Source organism: Gymnoscopelus microlampas (assembly GCF_963454915.1).
Source record: "Gymnoscopelus microlampas genome assembly, chromosome: 6".
NCBI lineage: Eukaryota > Metazoa > Chordata > Actinopteri > Myctophiformes > Myctophidae > Gymnoscopelus > Gymnoscopelus microlampas.
Genome location: NC_139943.1, coordinates 20,025,533 through 20,046,533, shown reverse-complemented (window position 1 = coordinate 20,046,533; position 21,001 = coordinate 20,025,533). Strand labels below are relative to the sequence as shown.

Genomic DNA, 21,001 nt, shown 5'->3' with positions numbered 1-21,001 from the left:
TGGTCTCTTCCCTTTCTAGCAAATGAATTTTGTCACCCATTTGTACCAAATGTTTGGGAATTTTACTCCAGCCAAACAGAAAGCTTTTTTCTACACATGTCTGTGTGTTGTCACTGCTGTTGTATCCTACTGGCTCACCTGCCAGTGAGGAGCCCCCACTGGGAGGATGTAGCACCGCCCTCCGTCCCACTCCTTCCGCCCAACACTCCCTGCTGACAGTTGCGGCCCCAGCCCGTAGGAGTGTGTGCAGTGACAAATATCATCCTCCCTGCCCGGCTTCCCTCCCCCGAACATGGGCCAATTGTGTTCGTATAGACGTTTGACTTTTAGCCGTTTCTCATATAAGAGATATAAACAAATAATATTCCAATTTGCCTCATCTTCTTGCTGCAGGCAAAATACCTGGACTGTCTCCATGTCCAACAACACCTGTCTGCTCTGCTCACAGACAGGGGGGACAAACGAGGATAAACTTGCTACAGTCCACTGCACACACACAGATGCTAATTTAAAAAACACATTTATTTTCCAATATAGATTTATTTTCTCATATAAGTCACATCCTATGCATTGCTAATCACCGTGAGTAAAGCGTGGGCTAAAGTAATTAAAATGAAGTAATTGAAGCGTCGGCTGAGTCAGGGGTCGAGATTTTGAAGGGAGAAAGCAAGTCAAATGTGAATTTTACCTGGATTCGAAATGCCATCAAATTAAACACCTACAGTACATATTCATTCTGACCGTGAGAGCATTATACAATATAGATACAAGTAATTACTCACACACGCGCGAGCGCAAATGTGCGTATGCATTCCTACAAGAACACACACAGCTAATGCTTTTACTTTGGTACATAGCTATTCCTGTAATGCACTAAGAGACTGCACTGCCAGAAAACATTGGCCTGTAATTTCCATGATGGATTTGTGCATGTGTGGTTGGTTGGCAAAGAATGTGTGCACAATCTGTGTCTACAGTATGTGTGCATGTGAGCATGATGTGTACATGACAGGTATGTCTGTGCATGCCTGTGTCATTATGCTAAATTCATAAATGCAAGATTTGTATTGTTATATCTTATATATATACTAATATATAACAATATATCTTATCTTATATAGTACTCAAGAGTAAAAATAACTGGTTTTGGTTCCTCGACAGTGTAACAACTATAAATGCTTGAAGGTGCTATGTGAGTGTGCATGGTTCCTACTGTTTTTTTGTTTTATTCCAGTCAGTGTGTAGCTGAGCATCAGTCAGTGTGTGTTGTACAGATCAAACAGGGGTGGATTTTTTAGGGTGAAATGTCAAAGCAAGGCATTAGCTCTTCACAGGAAACTATTAAAAAGAGGTTAGAGAGGAAGGAGAGGTTAAGCACAGCAGGGGTTCTCTGGAGATTGGTAGCACAGCTGTCCTCAAATCACTGATAGGTTTGTATCTCACCACACCCATATGACTACCTGAACCTACACACACACACACACACACACACACACACACACACACACACACACACACACACACACACACACACACACCCGGACAATGTCTGTCAGACTAAAGAAATTTGACTGTGATGCTGACAAAGAAAAAGGTATTACTTGTTGGAAACCAGTTTTAACCCCACCATGGACATTAAAAGCAGGCACAGCTAATGTACTGTATTATGAGCTTATACCTTTCTCTACATGCAGACACAGCTACATTATAGATTCACCAACATGCAGCAAAGAAGTATGAAAAATGAAGATAGGCCATCAATTCAGTATAGTGGTTCTGTCACTAAGACACAGAATAGATTCTGGCATTGAAAAGGTGTGCTGTAATAACCAGTTCCAGCACTACAACAGTGGCTATGAAGCCAGAAGCCCTTTCTGTCAAAGTCCTGTGCATGTTGATCACCCTAAAATGTAGCGACCAGTCATCTTTTTCCTCTCTAGACATTGTAATCAAAACATTCTGTTTTGGCAATTTCTTATTCAGACTATTGTCTTATTGTGTTTCAAATGGGATTATAATATTGCAGCACACGCAAACAAAGATAATCCCCAGAGAAACACTGCCCGGCATGCAAATCAAGCTTGGGGAAAGTAGTACTTCCAATTTTTTCCCCGCAAATATCGTGTATGGAGAAGTCATTTGTTGTTGTAGCTGTTGTTGGTGTGTATGTGAGGTGGTGGTGGTGTATGTGTGGGTACGCAGCTGTCCAAAAACAAAACACACAATGCTCTCTGGGGCCACAGTGGGATGGAGGGGGGCGATGGAGGGGGTGAGAGGGACAAAGAATACCGTGAAGAAGTCTAGGCTCTGGTGAGGATATGAACTGTTCATCCACTTCTACACATTCTGGTGTTTGTTTACACATTCCACAAAACTGTGGAAGGACTCTCTGTGCAGATGGAAGAAGACGTCCTCACCATGAATGTTTTGGACAACAGAGTTGCTGACATAACAGCTGCGATGGACGAACATTTTATCTGTGAAGCTCAGGACAGGACTGTATAGTTGCAATATAAATCTAGAAAAAAAAGTACACACACATGAGGACAATACAGGAAAATCTTATCTGGTTCAAACACACACACACGCACGCACGCACGCACGCACGCGCACACACACACACACACACACACACACACACACACACACACACACACACACACACACACACACACACACACACACACACACACACACACACACACACACACACACACACACACACACACACACACACACACACACACACACACACACACACGCACACACGCACACACACACACACACACACACAGACACGATGCCTCTTGGGTTATCTCCTTTTCCCACACACCGACATGTCTGTATGGTCTTTGCACGCACGCACGCACACACGCACGCACGCACGCACAACCAAAGTCCCACCATCACATTCTGTCAGACAATCACATCAATGAATAGGACAAACTTCACACACAGACATACTGTCAATGGTAATACTTTGGTTTGAACTAGGAAACATACTTACTGACTAGACATATAGTAGAAATATAAATGCACCATTTAGTAGATAAAACATATTTTGAAGAAGCATCTATAATGTTAATATTAAGGCAGAATTCTTTGTAGCGCTAGTAGAGTAAACATGGCTGGGCTATAGTAAGACTCATTATACTCCCTTACATGGTAGTGATATACAGCTGCAGTTTACTACACTCCTCAGGCCATCAATCAGCATCAACTACTTTCCTCCTTTACAAGTTCAAGCTACAAATCCTAAGAAAGCATGCACGTACACACACACACACACACACACACACACACACACACACACACACACACACACACACACACACACACACACACACACACACACACACACACACACACACACAGACACACAGACACACACACACACACACACACACACACACACAGTCAACCAGGGGACACATTCCTTCCATTCCCATCATGCCACACTATCAGACCAGGTTTGTTTTTCTTTTGATCCTCTATCATTCACTGTTATTCCTCTTTTCTTTCTTAATATGTGTGTGATTAAGAACTTTACTGCCAGACAACCAAATCAGCTTGGTTGTGCAAACTGAGAAGCTGTAGAAAGTGTCTGTTCTGTTGATGACATTCTAGATTACAACAGTTTTTACTTTTGCGTTTGGACAAATTTATGTTATGGACCAATTGTACTTTACGGTGGAATACAGTAACCTGGCTCCGTCAAATGGAAGAAGCTTGCAACACACATTTTGTTTCACAGCCTAGTTCCATCTGAGACTTCAGAAGCAGAATCGATGACAGACGGCGTTTAAATTTTTTCAAGCTACTTGGCAGGTGATTGGATGATCCCGCCCCTAGCAGCCGCCGTTGGTTCTAACACTCAGCGGACCGGGCAGCTTTACTCTCTGAGCAATCCCAGACTCCTTCCTGAAATCCAATGCAAATGAGATTTCCGGAGAGAGGGGGTTTTACCAGGCTAGGAATACAGTGCTGTGATCATCTTTCAATATGAATTCTGGTCTTCTCTCCTTTTTAGCACCCCTAACAGCAGGGCTCCAAGGATGGCGATGTCCGTCCATAAGTCCATCCACCACTTTGGTCCCAAACAACATATCTCACAAACTACTGACTGGATAGGAACTTTCTGTGCACCTTCATGCTCCACAAAGGATGAACGCAACTAATTTTGAAACAAACATCACGCTCAATTGGCAGTTGCCCGACCGGGCAGGTCTAGACAGGTTTCTCTTGCGCGCAGTTATTCTTTGCTTGCCCCGGGCAATGCCCGAACTTGCCCCAGGCATTCGGGCGTTCGTTATTGTCGGACCCTAGCCCAGTTAGCCTACTTGTTTCTCACACATCTCCTCGTCTTCATCCTCTGGCTTATCCCCTCTTCCATGTGTTACTAATTGCTGTTCATTCACCACTCTTCTCCTGTTCTTGCTTCATCATACCTCTCCTCTCCTCCTCCATCATCATCATAATCATCAACAGTCTTCTAGTGAACTCAGTCATTTTAAATCAAAGTGAGGGATATTTCATCAGACCATAGCCTACTCTTCCTTTGCTTAGCTATCTCTCTCCCCTGAGAAAACAAACAAACATCAACACATACAGTACGTGCATAAGCAGCACACATGTGTGCACTCACACACGTGAACCAACACGCACATATGCATAAAGAATTATATGCATGCACACATGTTGAGAGGGGGAAATAAATTAGATGGAAAATATTGAGAGAGGGAGAAACAATAGCGGGGCGAGTGGGGTGGGTAGAGAGAGAAGGAATTTCATAAACTGTGGAATCCATAAAACCTCATTAGGAGACTTGGAGAGTCCAACACAGAAAGAAACAACAAAATACAAGCCCCCATACAGCACTGTTAGTGTAACTGCACATTGGTAGACCAGATTTTGAGTTCACCTCTGGTTGTCTAGCTGATAAACCCCCCCCCCCCCCCCCACACACACACACACACACACACACACACACACACACACACACACACACACACACACACACACACACACACACACACACACACACACACACACACACACACACACACACACACACACACACACACACACACACACAAGCATTCCAGTCCAATTCATAAGTCATTAATTTAGTAATATTTGCAAATGACATAACATTCATTCCCACTTATGCACTGAGCATTCATTCTTTGAATGTTTGGCAAAAAAAATGTGTTTTAAAGTTTAAATATGGTATTATGGGATGTGCCTGTGTTAAATGTCTATGAAATTAATTCAAGGACCCCAACGGAAACAAGCCCGCAAGGACTTTTTTGGCCGGACCTTTTAGACAAAAGCATTATAAATGTAACTGTGTTGTTTTACATTCTTTTGCCTAATAAAATGTTCAATCAATCAATCAAATACTCTAGGTTTCCTTCCTATTTTTAAAACGCATTTTATCAACACTATTTATAATCATCTTTCTGCGGTTGCAACTGGTGATGATAACTTGATACTTACATTGTTTTCTCTGTTAAACTGCTCATATAACGCTATTCTTTCAGCAGATCATGTTGAAAAGAATCAACAATACTGTGTTGATTCACAGTGTGTGGCGGGGTTCACATGAAGGCTGTAGCCTGCTTCCTTACCATTCTCTCTGTCCTGGGGAGCCAGTAATAGAAATGTCAGGGCCCTGTCCCCTGATGATATTCTGACCTGCCGTGAAGGTCCCCATGCCAAATGTAAATTCACACTATCTATCCACTCTCTCTGCTGAGTCCTCTCCCTGTCGTGTGGTGAAGGAGAGCGAATGATAGATAGGGACACGGGACAGTGGGAGAGCGAGAGCATCCAGCCTGCTACAGCTGTAGCTGTACGATAAGGCAGAGACTGACTGACCCAGCTGCATACTGTTAATTTATGTTCCCATTGAGATGTGTTGAGTGCTCACAGCTTAACATCATGCTGCTGCATTCAGAAGTCATGTGTGCATTTCCATGTGTGTTGTGTGTGTGTTGTGTGTGTGTTGGGGGTGTGTGTGTGTGTGTGTGTGTGTGTGTGTGTGTGTGTGTGTGTGTGTGTGTGTGTCTGTGTATGTGTAGCCTATTCGTGTATCTTCATATCTGTAAGTGTGTGTGTGCGTGTGTGTGTTGTTGTTGCTGTATGTTTAGATGTGTGTCTGTATGTCTTCCATATTAGGCCTTGTATACATAGCGGTTATAAGCATGCATACCGATGCTTACATTAGGTTACAGTATATCCATCAAGTTCTTGACAGGAGGAATCCAGTCTGATCCGTAAGACATCAATCTTAATTACTGGCTTTATATTTAAAGATGCTATCCTCAATCTTAGGCAGGATAACAGCTTTTTCCTGTCAATAATACCATACCAATAACAGTTTTTGTCTGAATCACAATGTGAAATGTTTAAATCCCCAAAAAGTCATGCCACACACAACTGCATAACTTTGAGTGAAGTACTAAGTGTCTCATCAAGGTAATTAAGTAGTGTGCACTGACTCTTTACTGCATGTGGTTCCCAAACTTTTGAGTGACCCAAAAGAGAAATGTTTGTATTTATGTATTTATTTTTGTAAAAAAAAAAAAAAAAAAAAAATGGAAATGGGAAAAAGGGATATTTACTTCGACCCATACAAATGGGTCTGGACACCACTGTTTGGGAAACACTGCTCTACTGTATGTATTGCATTTGGTTGGTAAACAACAGGTGACTTCAATCAAATAACATCCAGAGCCAGTCAGCTAAATGAGTGGCAAGCAGCCACTGCCGGTAGAACATTCCTGTGTTGGACTCCTGTAACAGACTAGTCCTAGCACCACATGACTCTCTCTCTCTCTCTGTGTGTCTGTGTGTGTGTGTGTGTGTGTGTGTGTGTGTGTGTGTGTGTGTGTGTGTGTGTGTGTGTGTGTGTGTGTGTGTGTGTGTGTGTGTGTGTGTGTGTGTGTGTGTGTGTGTGTGTGTAGTATGGACTTCCAAGTTAAACCCCAGCTGGCCAATAAGCAGCTTAACTGTCACTAGAGTGTTCATACTGTAGCTTAGTTCACTAGCTCATTGTAGGCTACTCACTGGCATTAGCCTGCTTAATATGGGTTCAAATCAGTTCAGAAACCGTCGGCATAAAAAGAAAGTCCACACATATAAATTTGTTTAGAATTTCCCATACAAACTTTTAACCATGTACACACACACACACACACACACACACACACACACACACACACACACACACACACACACACACACACACACACACACACACACTCGCCTATATTCTACACAACAATCACATAAGTAGGTTGATTACCAGAACACAGCTTGTATTTTCTTCCCACAAACTTTTACTTACAACATACATACTTGAATGTACGCACTAACAGCCTAGTCCTTATCTGTGAGCATGGAGCATGTACTGTAAGAACAACTCATGGCACACTTCCAGGTCCTGACCCAATAGCTCTAGTGTAGTATGCCTATACCATCTGTGTCATGTACAGTCTCAGCACTTCTACTTTGCCCATTGCCAGTGCTAAATGAAAATGAGCCTTCCATTCATGCCCCTTATGGCTCAGCCTCCAGTCCAACAATAAGTGTTATTGTCTTCTCCATCTGCTTCAGTGACACCAGCAGGTACTGCTGGGGAGTGCTGAATGCTGGAAAGTAGTACAGGGGGGCGGGGCTACGGGGTGGGCCCACACCCGCATTGTGTGTCAATAGGTTAACCCCTCGTATAGGATAAGCTGCTAGAAGGACAAGTGAAGGGTTACACAGACACATGCTAACTCATATACTGGACTTGGACCTCGACTTAAGCTTCAGGTGCGTGGAGAGGGTGTGGGTACTAACATTGGCTAGCTCCTGTAAAGGTTTTCCCAATACACCACAACATGTAAAATGCCAGTGATTCAGATGTTTGATGCCATTTGTTTTTATACGCATCAATTTAAAAGCAAACAATACACGGTTTAAAAGAGGAGGTGATATTCGTCTTTGTACAAGCTCCCAATGCTTTGCCATTTCAAAAAATAAGAATAGAGAATAGAGGCCTCCTGTAGTCCACGATCAGCTCCTTAAGTTCTCATGACACCATTGTGTCAGTGAGTGAACTGACCTCATCTCTGTAGGCCGATGTTGGAGTTGTGCGTGGCCACGCAGTCACAGGGAATAGAGGAGAGGACACAGCACACAGCCTTGAAGGTCTGAACAAGGGGCTCGCCCTCAGGGTCAGAGGGCGTGACGTAATGACTTAATGCTGCCCATTCTCACCACCTGGTGGCAGCCCGTCAGGAAGTGCAGTATCCAGCTGCATATGGTTGGAGTGTAAGACTGAGCTCTCTGAGCTTTGTGTTGAGCTTGGCAGCAATTACTGTGGTGAAGGCCGACTCTTGCCGAGCTGTAGTCCACAAACGGCATTCTTACACAGCTGTTACTCAATTCCAGTGTGAGAGAGGGTGCTGTGACGAGCCATGGCAATTGCACAATCAGTGGATCTGTTTTGCTATTGCCAGCTGTTAAGTGTGGCAGGCAGCATGTTTCAAAAAGCGCTTTATAAATGAAAGTTCATTACCATTATTAATCATTATATGATAATACCTTGGCTGATGGTAGCTCCTGGTTCAAACTACAGTACACACATAATGTGCCCATAGTTAAAACCCCACTTTGTACTGATATTTAGTTGTAGTTATTGGTCATGGCAGCAACATGGTTGTTTTGCTTCTAGCAGCTACCGTGCCACAATATTGTTATTTCACAAAGCAGCCTAAAGCAGTAGAGGTTGCTGAGTGTAATCAAGTTATTACTTTGTCATGTGAGAGTCAAGTCATGGCAATGACCACTGGCATTAGCAGTCTGGCACGCCAACCGGTATGTTAGCATGCATGCTGAACGAACACACACACACACACACACACACACACACACACACACACACACACACACACACACACACACACACACACACACACACACACACACACACACACACACACACACACACACACACACACACACACACACACACAACACACAATCTGACCTGTAGACATAGTACATATACAGTACATTACTTGATTACACAGATAATTGCGATTAACAATTTAATTGTGTTGTTGGCATTGGCATTGAACACTGGAATATATAATAAAAAAAGTTTTTTTTTGGTCTTTTAGGCTTTGTAACCAAAATGTGCACAGGGCATATATGACATTTTTATATTTTCAACAAGAAAAAACTATTACGACGATTATGCCAAAAAAATAATTGCGATTATCTCAAATAATTGCAATTGGGCGATTATGTAATACTTGTGACAGGCCTATCCTCAACTGTATTGCTCTAAAACATCTTTGTGCGTGATTCTTAATCTTCCTGATTCCCCCTTTCCCTTGCTTTCCTCATTCCAGGCATGCTGGCTCTACCACAAGCTTGATGTCTTCCTCTAACGTTAATGACTGTGTTCAGTCAGGTGACTCCGGTGCAGAGATAGTAAAATGATGCATTGCAGCCTAGGTGCCCAGACCCAATATTAGATCATGTTGGGTCAGGTCATCCAGAAGAGCTGAACCACTGACCCTAATCTGTAAGAGCCTTATATGTATATAGTCTATAAATATAGTCTATATATGCAAGGGTCCTGACTTAAAGGGATAGTTCACCCCCAAAATGACTTCTTTTCTATCGATTAGTCACCCCTTGGAGACTTGAATTCATGGATTTTTGTTTTTTTTTGTCACATTCCTAAGCCAATAATTTGATGACCGGCAGCGGTTGCGATAGGAGACACAAAGAGTCTCCTTTGTATCTCCTACCGGAATCGCTGCCGACCAGTCCGCTGTTCACCAAATTATTGGCTTACGAATGTGACAAAAACAAAAAAATATCCATGTATTCAAGTCTCCATGGGGTGACAAATCGATAGAAATATATATTTTTGAGTGAACTATCCCTTTAACCTATACCTCACAATGTATAAAAGATGGACAAACAGTCACATATACACCCACCAGGTACGGTCACACAAACAAGAAATAACACATTAAGGAACAAGGAACAGCACAAGACTCGCACCGACACACTCATAAAATTGTCTGTCACTACACCTCGGCTAAATAATGTTTTTCTTCAGTCTTAACAGCCTGTTAGAGAGAGTCACTGTTCTTCAGCTACTGTAGCTTGGGGCTGAAATGATAAATATAGCTTCTCCTCACCCAGGGACATGGACTCGTTAAAAGATACTTTAGCTCTTGTTATGTAGGTAATAATCAGAAAATAGACTTGACCCTTTTTGGGGGTTTGGGGTTAGAAATTAGTGTTTGACTGACTCAAATCTTATCACAGATTTTGAAACTCTACACCAGGGGTCTTCAACAGGGGGTCCGGGACCCCTAGGGGGTCCTCAGAGCTACTATAGGGGGCCCGCCAAATCTTTGTGTGATAGGATTTCGTTTTTTTTACACTAACCACTTGAACCCTAAGAGGCTATAGGTGTAGAGGGAAAAAAGAGCAGACTAAGTAAAAAAAAACTTTAATATGAAACACAATGTTATACAAAAATAGAATATAGAGTAGGGGGTCCCTGCTTCATCTCTCTCTCAGCTAGGGGGTCCTTGGTCTGAAAACGTTGAAGACCCCTGCTCTACACAATTAAAACTGACTTCTTTATAGTGAGCCTGACTGAAGTTATTTCTATGACCCCTCACAATTATGTGCACACAATGATCTGATGACTGAGATTTCTGTACTGAGTAAACCTCACATTTCCTGCCTGATTGTTTGGGATTTCGCAACATTTTTGACTATTTTCAGCAAGACTTCAGTTCAAATTGGTGCTTTGAAATGATTTTAAATGTAATTTAAAACGCAACAATAACACAACTTTGACCAAAAACTATATTTATTTAGTGTGTTGGATTGACAATCTCAAGCAAGTTTCCAGTCTCTGCAAGCTGATTTTCATACTGTTCTGAAATCAATCCAACGGCTTCCTTAAAAGTAAAACAAACCACGTTATGCTTTTGAAAATGGTCAGTAATTTCAAGTATACCGTGAGTCACAGTCAGTGGACTACACATGCCAGACCACCAGTATGGTCCTTTAAGTACAGGGTGTCCTCTATAACCCCCCCACACACACACTAGAACACATCAGGTCTTCACATTGCAGATACAGCAGCAACAACACAACACAGTGGTCTTTATGTTCCCTTCAGGAATTAAAGGACTTTGGGGACAAATGTTTGCACGCACGCAAATGCACAAAAATACATTATGAATGAACTGTAAATAGACGATCTACAAGCTCACATCCTGTAGATCAGCTATTTTCACTATTTCTTCTTTTATGGAAACAGACTTTCGGAAATGGTTTTGTCTATATATATATTATTTTTTTACTTTTTAATCTAGGAAAACAATGTACTCGACTCGTGACTCAAAATGGGTCCATGGCCCACAAATGGGCCCCGACCCAGTGTTTGGGAACCACTGGTATACACTGTGCGCCCCCCTTTTCCCCTCAAACCAAACATCTTCGCCAAAAATAACCGATCTACAAAGTCAACTTGTAGATCGTAGAGAAGTGTTCAGGTGGTCTTGTATCCAGCCCTATACTGTCACCAACAGCAGTTACAGTAAGTGAACAATGTACTTTACCAACCAACAATTTTGAGGTACTTTTAATTTACTGTAGTATTTCCAATTTTCTTTACTTTTACTTCTACTCCATTACATTTTACTTACAGTAAGTAAAACATTTTAGTACTTTTTCCAGCACTGCCAACGAACTCTGGTGATTTGTCATGCTGTGTGTATAGCTGCTCAACTGATGGATTTCTCTATGGAGTTTGACTTGACAATCTCTCTCATAGAAATATCAACGCTGGTATTGCGTTGACAAAACAAATTCATTTGTGGCTCACGGTGGCACCCAATGAAATAAGAGCCTCTCGTTTCCTCCTTAGCAGCAAAACCACCCTACAGTATATCTCTATCTCTCTATCTCTCTCTCTCCCTCTCTCTCTGTCCACCATAAATAGAGTGTTTTAATGAGTAGGTGCTACATGTGTGGCATCCATGAGTGGGAGGCATTGACAAGATAAATATCTAGCAACAATCGTGCCACTTCCTCAATCTATTTAACCATTGACGACAACCAGGGACACATGCTGAAGAAGTCAGACTGTGTATGTGTGCGTGCGTGCGTGCGTGCGTGCGTGTGCTCAGAGCTTAGGGTCATGATTCTGAATTGAATTAAAACTGCAATCCATAACTTTTTGTATTTCGTGCCGTTCATCTCAGACAGACCTGCATTGATCTTGTATTATCAAAGTGATGAAACTAACATACAGTGAGTTTACAAAACTTGGAGGACCAACAATAATTGCCCTCTTCTCTTTCTGTCTCAGTTAGGATAACAGAGAGGCAGCGAGTCTCTCTGCCAAAAGGTGTGATGATGGGTAATTATTTGACTATCTCTGTCTGCACCAGAGTCACCTGACTGTACACCGTCATTAACTTTAGAGGAAGACTTGTGGTAGAGAGACTTGTGGTAGAGCCAGCATGCCTGGAATGAGGAAAGCAAGGTGAGGGGGAATCAGGAAGATTAAGAAGGCAAGATGTTTTAGAGCAACACAATTATTACATAATCGCAATCATTTTTGCATTGTCGTCATAATTGTTTGTGTTGGCTTTTTTTTCATATTGTCAAATAATTGCATTTATTTTTGTATTTCTTTTTTAGATTTTTGGGGGGGCTTTTATGCCTTTATTTGATAGGCCAGTAGACTGACAGGATATGGGGAGAGAGAGATGGGGAGTGATACGCAGCAAAGGTCGTCGGGATCGGGATTCAAACCCGCGACACGCTTTCGGGCTAGGTGCCCGGACCGCTACGCCAGCCGTCCGGGCCGCACCATGGGACTTTAAGATTCCTGTGTATTCTGATTAATGTGTGCAGCTAAGTCCTGCTGCACTTTGTTCTGTTGAGACTGTTTGTGTTTGGACATAATTTAGACCACTGGTACCGACAAGATTTCATCCCAACATACACACAGGGTTCACTTTCAGAGAGAGAACGCAAGGTCAGGAAAGGGCCAAGGAGCTACAGTATGTTCTCTATATTTATGGGTTTGTTGGAGTGGATCTGTATATGTACTGTGTGTGTACCAGTCAGTATACTGTATGATTACTGCAGTAACAAGTCTGTTATTAGAGAGAGAGCAGCTGCACTGGAATGACTCACTCACTACAGGCCACTGCTAGGACATTATACTGTGTACACACACACACACACACACACACACACACACACACACACACACACACACACACACACACACACACACACACACACACACACACACACACACACACACACACACTGACCACGTTCAGTCTCTCTGTTAAATACAACTGACCCATCCTGGCTGCAGTTGTCTTTATACCTCATTCGTACTTAAAAATAGCAGATTTCAAGTGACTAACATCATGACACATTGTACCACTTCATATATTTTGGCAAGTGACACAACAAAATAATTATCAGGCTACCATATGAACCCTAGTGTCACTATTCTTGGGGTGAACTTGGCAGTAGGTATTTGATGTAGAAATGTAGAAATGTGTTCCTTCCTCTTGTGGAAATATCCAATAGGAACATATATGGTGAAGCCTAAGCCTGACTCATGCTTTGTTGTGTGCTGGTATCGCACGCCGAAAATAGCCGATCTGTATTGAGTATAAATGAAAGGGATATTTCACTTTCAAACATGTTTGGGCTCATTTTGAGGTCAAATCAGACTTTTGTGAGCACCTCAGACAGATTTATTTTATTTTATCATTTTATTTTATTTTTATTTTTTTATTTCACGTATTAGAAAGACAATATCAGTCACCGGAACCAAGGACAGATGTTTTAGACAAATCTATCATGGAATCAAGCAACTTAAAAACTGTCTGGGGTGCTCACAAAAGCCAGAGTACACCTTAAAATGAGCCCAAACATGTTTGAAAGTGAAATATCTCTTTAAGCATAGAATCGAATCAATTCACAATCATAGGTTGGCCTACAGAAGGACTCTCCGATCATCCCTAGGACTCTCATGTGTTTGGATAGGAATGCAAAGAAAGCTTTTAAAGACAACCCTCTTTATCTGTATCTACAGTACACAAAAAAAGCATAGAATCACTGAACAGGAGATTTTGTTTGTGAATGCAATCCAAGCCAGCTCTTGTCATGACAACATAAGCATATACATAATACAACAAATGGTATTAAACAGACAAGCAAAACTTTTTTTTCCGTAAGGTATTGTGGGGGCAGAGCTGGATCTAGGATTTTGACTGGACAAAGTGGACATGCTGATCATGTGAAACTGACATTTTTACCATTGAGCTAAAAGAGCCGGCTCTATTTGCTTAGGGGATGATGTGAATCTTGACCATCAGGTCAAAATTCGTTTCAGATCCTGTGTCTAGGTGAGGCATGACCTTTGACACGATCTAAATGTCTCAATAGAAGAGCAGGGAGACTAAATACAACCACCCCAATTGTATAAGTTATAATGTATTAACATACTCCACCATATAGACAGGGGTGCAATGCTCAGTGGACGGGGTTGCACGCCGAGCAACCACTTATTTGGCCAGGGGGACGCGCAGGGACACGCATAGATTTAAAACTACTTTAAATTCACACTTCATCAAAGTTTACAAATGCTCCCGACTCACGCCAGGTACATTAACATAGGAATTAGCCTATATGCATATCAATTGTCCATTGTGTGACCTGTACTGTAGGTGTTAAGCGACGTGCGCGTCGCGACGCGTCATTAAAATAGAGAGCAACCACTTCTCAAATGAGCATAGCATCACTGCATATAGATTGGACAAAATTAAAATGTACTAATTAAAAAAAGTTACATAGTGAGGCTTTAACCATTAATTTCAGAAAATTATGACTTAAAGTGATGCCTCAGATCCAGATAGAGTAAAAGTGTATACTGTATACTTACTACTGGCTAAACCACTATCTACTAAAGTCAAACTCATCAACTCTTTTTGCATTTAATAGTCATATTGTATACATATGTGTATACACATATTTGTGTAGTTTGAGTGCATTTGCACGTGTGAGTGCATGCATGTGTGTGCATGTACTGTAAATACTGTGTGCACTTGTTAGTGTATCATTTGTGCACTTGCTGTGTGTGTGTGTGTGTGTGTGTGTGTGTGTGTGTGTGTGTGTGTGTGTGTGTGTGTGTGTGTGTGTGTGTGTGTGTGTGTGTGTGTGTGTGTGCGCACACTCGCTAATTGGCTGTTTGTCCATTTCTTACAGGAAGTGCAGTCAACAAGGGGAAGTCATTAACTTTAGAGCAGTAGGTGCGTGTGTGTGTGTGTGTGTGTGTGTGTGTGTGTGTGTGTGTGTGTGTGTGTGTGTGTGTGTGTGTGTGTGTGTGTGTGTGTGTGTGTGTGTGTGTGTGTGTGTGTGTGTGTGTGTGTGTGTGTGTGTGTGCATGCGTGCGTGCAGGAGAGAGAGAAGAGAGGCCCAAGGCAGTCCATGGAGCAGACTGCATACTGATTACAGAATGTCAGGCCACTGGGCCCCTACTGCCAGGCCAGAGAGCTGGTTTATGTAGTGGTAAAAACACACAAACACACACACACACACACACACACACACACACACACACACACACACACACACACACACACACACACACACACACACACACACACACACACACACACACACACACACACACAGACAGACAGACAGACAGACAGACAGACAGACAGACACACACACACACACATTCATGTAATTGCACATGAATTACATGAATGTCTAAAACAATTTAAGGACCCAGACACCCCCACACAGGCTCCTCTGGACTAGTGCAATGCCCTAAAAAAAATCGCCTCCCTACATATTGCCTACTTCATTCCCAGCTGTTTCAAATAGCCCAAAGGCTCAGGTGGACAACAGGTCTCCTAGAAGGGCTCAGCTGGAGCCCAGACGTTACGACCGGTAAGGCTGTGGCACATACTGGTTTCCACAGGCCTCAAACCACTGGTTCACTTGAGTGTGACAGCTTTTCTTTCACAAGACAAGAAATGGCGCCCACTGTTCAGCCACTCATGAACACATCACAGCATGCAGATCTTGTATATCTGAACGGGACTATACTGTAAGCATGAGTGAGTGAGTCGTCACTCAGTCAGTCAGTCAGTAAGTCTGTCAGTCAGTGATTTTGTGAGAGTGAATGAGTAAAGGAGTGAGCACACTCTGATCAAAAAAAAATAGAACAGAACATTACAGAATAGAACAGAACAGAACAGAATACTTTATGCCTTTATGCTTTATGCCTGAATGGGTGAAACCCTGAACAAATGGTTAAGTAGGCGATTGAGAAATCCCCTCCTACTCTGCCTATCCATTTCATATAGCTTGGCCATGTTGACGTGATCATTAGCTGAATTAGGCCTTCTGACAGCCCTGCATTGATCTAGTTAGCCCTCAATGGCACAATGCAGCTACTGTTCATGTTGCGCTGTGTGTGTGTGTGTGTGTGTGTGTGTGTGTGTGTGTGTGTGTGTGTGTGTGTGTGTGTGTGTGTGTGTGTGTGTGTGTGTGTGTGTGTGTGTGTGTGTGTGTGTCTCTGTCTCCTAGTGTTGGGAACAGTTTTCCCACAGTCAGGTGGAGGGAGCAGGTTGTGTGAACTAGTGTCATTTTGTCACTTGAGACCAACATGCTCATTTTGTTTTCATTTTCATTCGCAGTGCCTTGGATGCCAATCAAAATACTCTTTTAGGAAAGCATGTTGGTATAGAGAACTGTGGGCCATATTTGAGTTATGCTAGCAATGCCGTCAATCTCACTTTAAAAAGCAGATTGCCAAAGTCACAACTTATAACATGATTAGCTAAAATTCACACTTAATGGTTCACTTCACCCATTTTCAATTTAGTATCTTATATGCTATAATTAATTGGTTCTCTCTAATGCTGATTATAAGATGGTCCCATTTCTGTCTACTCGGCATTTGTCTCAGAGGACGCTATGGACAGTTCATAAACCTGCCTACCACTGACATCATCGCATTGTCGCAGAGTCACTGTTCAAGGGTTGATCATGCTCACTGCGTAAATGCAAAGGCTAAAGTTAAAAAGCACAGGGAAGGGAACTGGTTAATGCCAAGTATGAGTTTTTCTTCCATTTATGGAATGGAGCAGGAAATGTGGGGAGAGAGAAGGGGTGTGGAAATGGTGAACCAAAAACATATGATTGTTTGATGCTACACCGTGTCATTAGAGCGATGAAAAAGGTGGAGACCAGCTCAACTTCGATTTGTAGCGCATCACGCAGCAGCAAGAGTCAGGTGTCACTTTAAAGCTACGCTTTGTAACATTCATGTCCTACTGATTTGTTTGAACCCTGGTCCCCCATGCAAGTGCTGACATATTTACCACTCAGCTAATAGAGAATGGCTAGTTGCTCGGAGGACAAATTGAATTTTGACCTTCAGGCAGTACCACCTGTGAGCCAGTAGTGGTCAAACCAGACCACAGGATATACATTTCTCAATAGAAGAGCAGAGAGACGGGGCGCTCGGGTGCCACAGTGGTAAAGTACCTGCCCAGCACCGTATAGTCTGGAGGTTCGAATCCACGGCGGTGCATCAGGCTTAATCTATACGAAGACAATTGACCCGTGTTTGGCGCAGGGAAGCCAAGCAGGGAGGGTGATATTTGTCACTGCACACAGTGCACATACTCTACTGCTGGCGACAGCAGCCAGGGAGTGTTGGGCGGGAGGAGTAGGACAGAGGCTCTACGTCCTCCCGGTGGGGGCTCCTCACTGGCAGGTGAGCCAGCCCAGTAGGATACAACAGTTAAAGCAGTGAGAACAATTGTATAAAGTAATATTGTATTAACATATTTAACATACTCTACCATACAGATTGGTCAAAGTAACATTTTAAACAGTTAAATAGCTTTAATCACTTAATCGGTTCATGTCAGAGGCTTCCATTGAAAATGACTTGTAGACTGTCGCTCTCTGGCTGGTAGTGATTGTAGAATCAATTTGTAAAACCAACCATGCATTACGTTACGCCCAGGATGCTCAAATATTGCATTCCTTAGTTGGCTATGCAAACATGACTGTTAGCCCCCCCCCCCCCCAAACAAAAAGGATGGACTGTTTGCTCCCCCTGGGGGTATTAATAAAGTGCAATCCCATGATCCTAGTAGAGGGATGGCTATTGTCTATTAAGAATGACTAGGGCAGTTTATCCCAAACTAGTCCTAAGCAGCACACTGTATCTCTATTAGCCATACTGTATGTAAACACTTCTACACAAGCCAATACAATCCTAATAATCCTAAAGCAAACAGGTCCACCCTAAAACATCAACATCCTGTCCCGTGTCTTGTCAGAATAATTACCTTCATTTCTACCTACGCTTGGAATGCTGTCCTTGTTTTACCTTGTATAAATGATTGGCACGCAAATCTGACTTGAAATCTTTTGGTGTAGGCTTTCTTGGCTGGGGTCTAATCAGCATAGCTAACGCACACTTGAAGTTGATCTGAGAAATGCTTAGATGTGTTGAACTAAGGATTAAAAATAGAATGCTCGTGCCTGGCGGGGGAGAAGGGGGGTCAGACAGAGTGTACAGTATTCCATATTCCCTTTCACAGTTGGACCTAAAGTCAACACTGGAATTAGATTTGAGCAGAGAGAGAGAGAGAGAGAGAGAGAGAGAGAGAGAGAGAGAGAGGGGAATTGTCTAGTAGTGCTATAAAGTATAGCACTAAGTCTTTATCTAGATCTACCTACACAGCAAAATCCTCAGCATTAAATTCAATATTTGTTTTACTCCAAATTTAATAACACTGAGTTAACACTGATTAAACTGTACACAGTTTGACAAACAACAGGTATTAACATAGACATCTCCGACACATCTCTGCACACAAACATCCCTCCCTAGTATACATACTGAGTTTCTCTAACCCTCATTTGTCATAGGAATATCCCAATGTATGTCTACTGCCAGTCTGCCACTGTCTGCATCGTTCTCCTAAATATTTCAATATTCAAACAAAGAATGGCTCAGATACAAGTGCTGCCTTGTGATACAGCATGACGAGGAGGAGGAGGAGATGGAGACAGACTGACTGGATGAATGTGCACGCAGTGCACACTGACCAATATCATAGGCTACAGACCATCATGTAAATCTGCAATCACTCATAACCGCACCTCCCTTCCCTTGTATGAGTCACAACAACAAACACACACTCACATCACATGCACCCACCTCGCACGCAGGTTCAAAAGTTATTCTGCTGCATATTGTGGTTATAATAACTCATTCTGGCTCGCAATTGTCCTGCATTGCAAACCAAACCAGTGACAGAATAAAGTAGCCTACATAGTTTGTGACCAATTAACCTTGAAGAGTTTCCCAGTGTAAAGGGGGATATTTTATAGTAGATCACCTGCTGCTGCTCAAGACTATGCAGGCTGTTTCCTTATACTATCTGTTTAACCAGACAGATGACCCTTTTAAGTGAGTAAGGGGCATCAGGTTTAACATAAGTATGCATTAGCTCAGTGGTCCTCAAACTTTTGTGTGTCAAGGACTCCCCAAATTGACACATATTAGCCCACGGACCACCATTTGAAAAGATATGCCAGCCAGGGACTTAACCATTTTAATTTCTTGGGGGTCCCAAATCTACACTGTAGTATCATCATCAGTGTTAATTTAACTCTGATAGTGTACATTTGTACACTCTAGTTACAGACACATAAGGGTCAATTTGGTTCCTAACTATTAATTTGGCTGTGGACCCCCCCTGGAAGTGGACCCCCCCCCCCCCCCCCCCCCCCCCAAGGACCCCTGGGGGTCCCCGGACCCCACTTTGAAAACCACTGCATTAGCTACAAAAAGATGGAGTTACATTAACAACTCAAGCAAAGACTGTAAATATTTGAACCAACATACATGATTCGGGCGGAGTGTGTGTGTGAGGCTTATCTCTCTCTCGTCTCTCAGTCACTGGAGCCAAATCTGTCCTTGATCCTCAGCAACCCAAGCCTGTGTGTCCCGTATATAGACGCGTATTCCTCGGCGCTGTTCACTCAATAATATCCTTCACTTCCAGTCAGTAGAATAGAATATTGTGCGGCCCCAATTCTCCTCTTCATTTTCGGTCGTCCCAGTTTCTCTCTCTCTCTCTGTCACTTTCTCTCCGGTCCCCGGGGGGCGAGCAGAGCTGAGCAGAGCAGAGAACAGTGCAGACTGACTGACTCCCCCCCAACCTCCGTTCTCCCGAAATAAACCAAGCACACAAATGATGCGACGCACAAAACCGCCCCGTGTCCAGTTAGTAGTGTATCGACACAGAGAAATAGTAGCAGTACTGGAACACAATCAAACAAAACGTTATCGATAATAATAGCCTCTATTGCTAATGTCTTCAAGGGCAGGCGATCCTCTTTAGTGAAACAATATAACGGCAAAGCTTTCACCGCGTCCTAATGTGGACAGATAGAGATGATCGTTTTCTCCGTTTGGTAAATCACTGGAACCACGCGTCTTGCACTAGTTATATCGTTCCGTTCGTTGCATGCAGACAGTTCTGTTCAGTGACAATCTCTCTCTCTCTCTCTCTCTCTCTCTCTCTCTCTCTCTCTCTCTCTCTCAGAGGGAGGAGGAGGGGTGCAAGGAAGGTGGCAGAGGAGATCATGATGGGGGAAGGGGTGCTCTCTCTGATTTTGGACCCTAAAAGTTGAATGAATGCATAAGCTTTCCAAATTAATTTAAAAGTCTAATTACTAATGCATTTAATTGAAAAAAAACTATGGTGTAATGCAGTAGTTCTGAAACTCTTTAGTGCCAAGGACTCCTAAATTGATATGTATTTGGCCGTGGAACACCATCTGAAAATGTTATAAGACAGGGACCCCCAGAACAGCATATTTGTGT

At 42.7% G+C, this 21,001-nt stretch overlaps 1 protein-coding gene across 2 annotated transcripts in view; it reads right to left on the bottom strand.

The window, feature by feature from the left end:
• The window catches only part of ripor1 (RHO family interacting cell polarization regulator 1), a 68,985-nt gene extending 48,361 nt beyond the window's left edge, over positions 1 to 20,624 (bottom strand). For both annotated transcript variants that reach the window (XM_084058910.1, XM_084058911.1), the window contains exon 1: positions 20,018 to 20,624. The gene's annotated coding sequence lies outside the window, so the exon portion shown is untranslated. The remainder of the gene's footprint in view (positions 1 to 20,017) is intronic.
• Between the last annotated feature and the right edge of the window lie 377 nt (positions 20,625 to 21,001).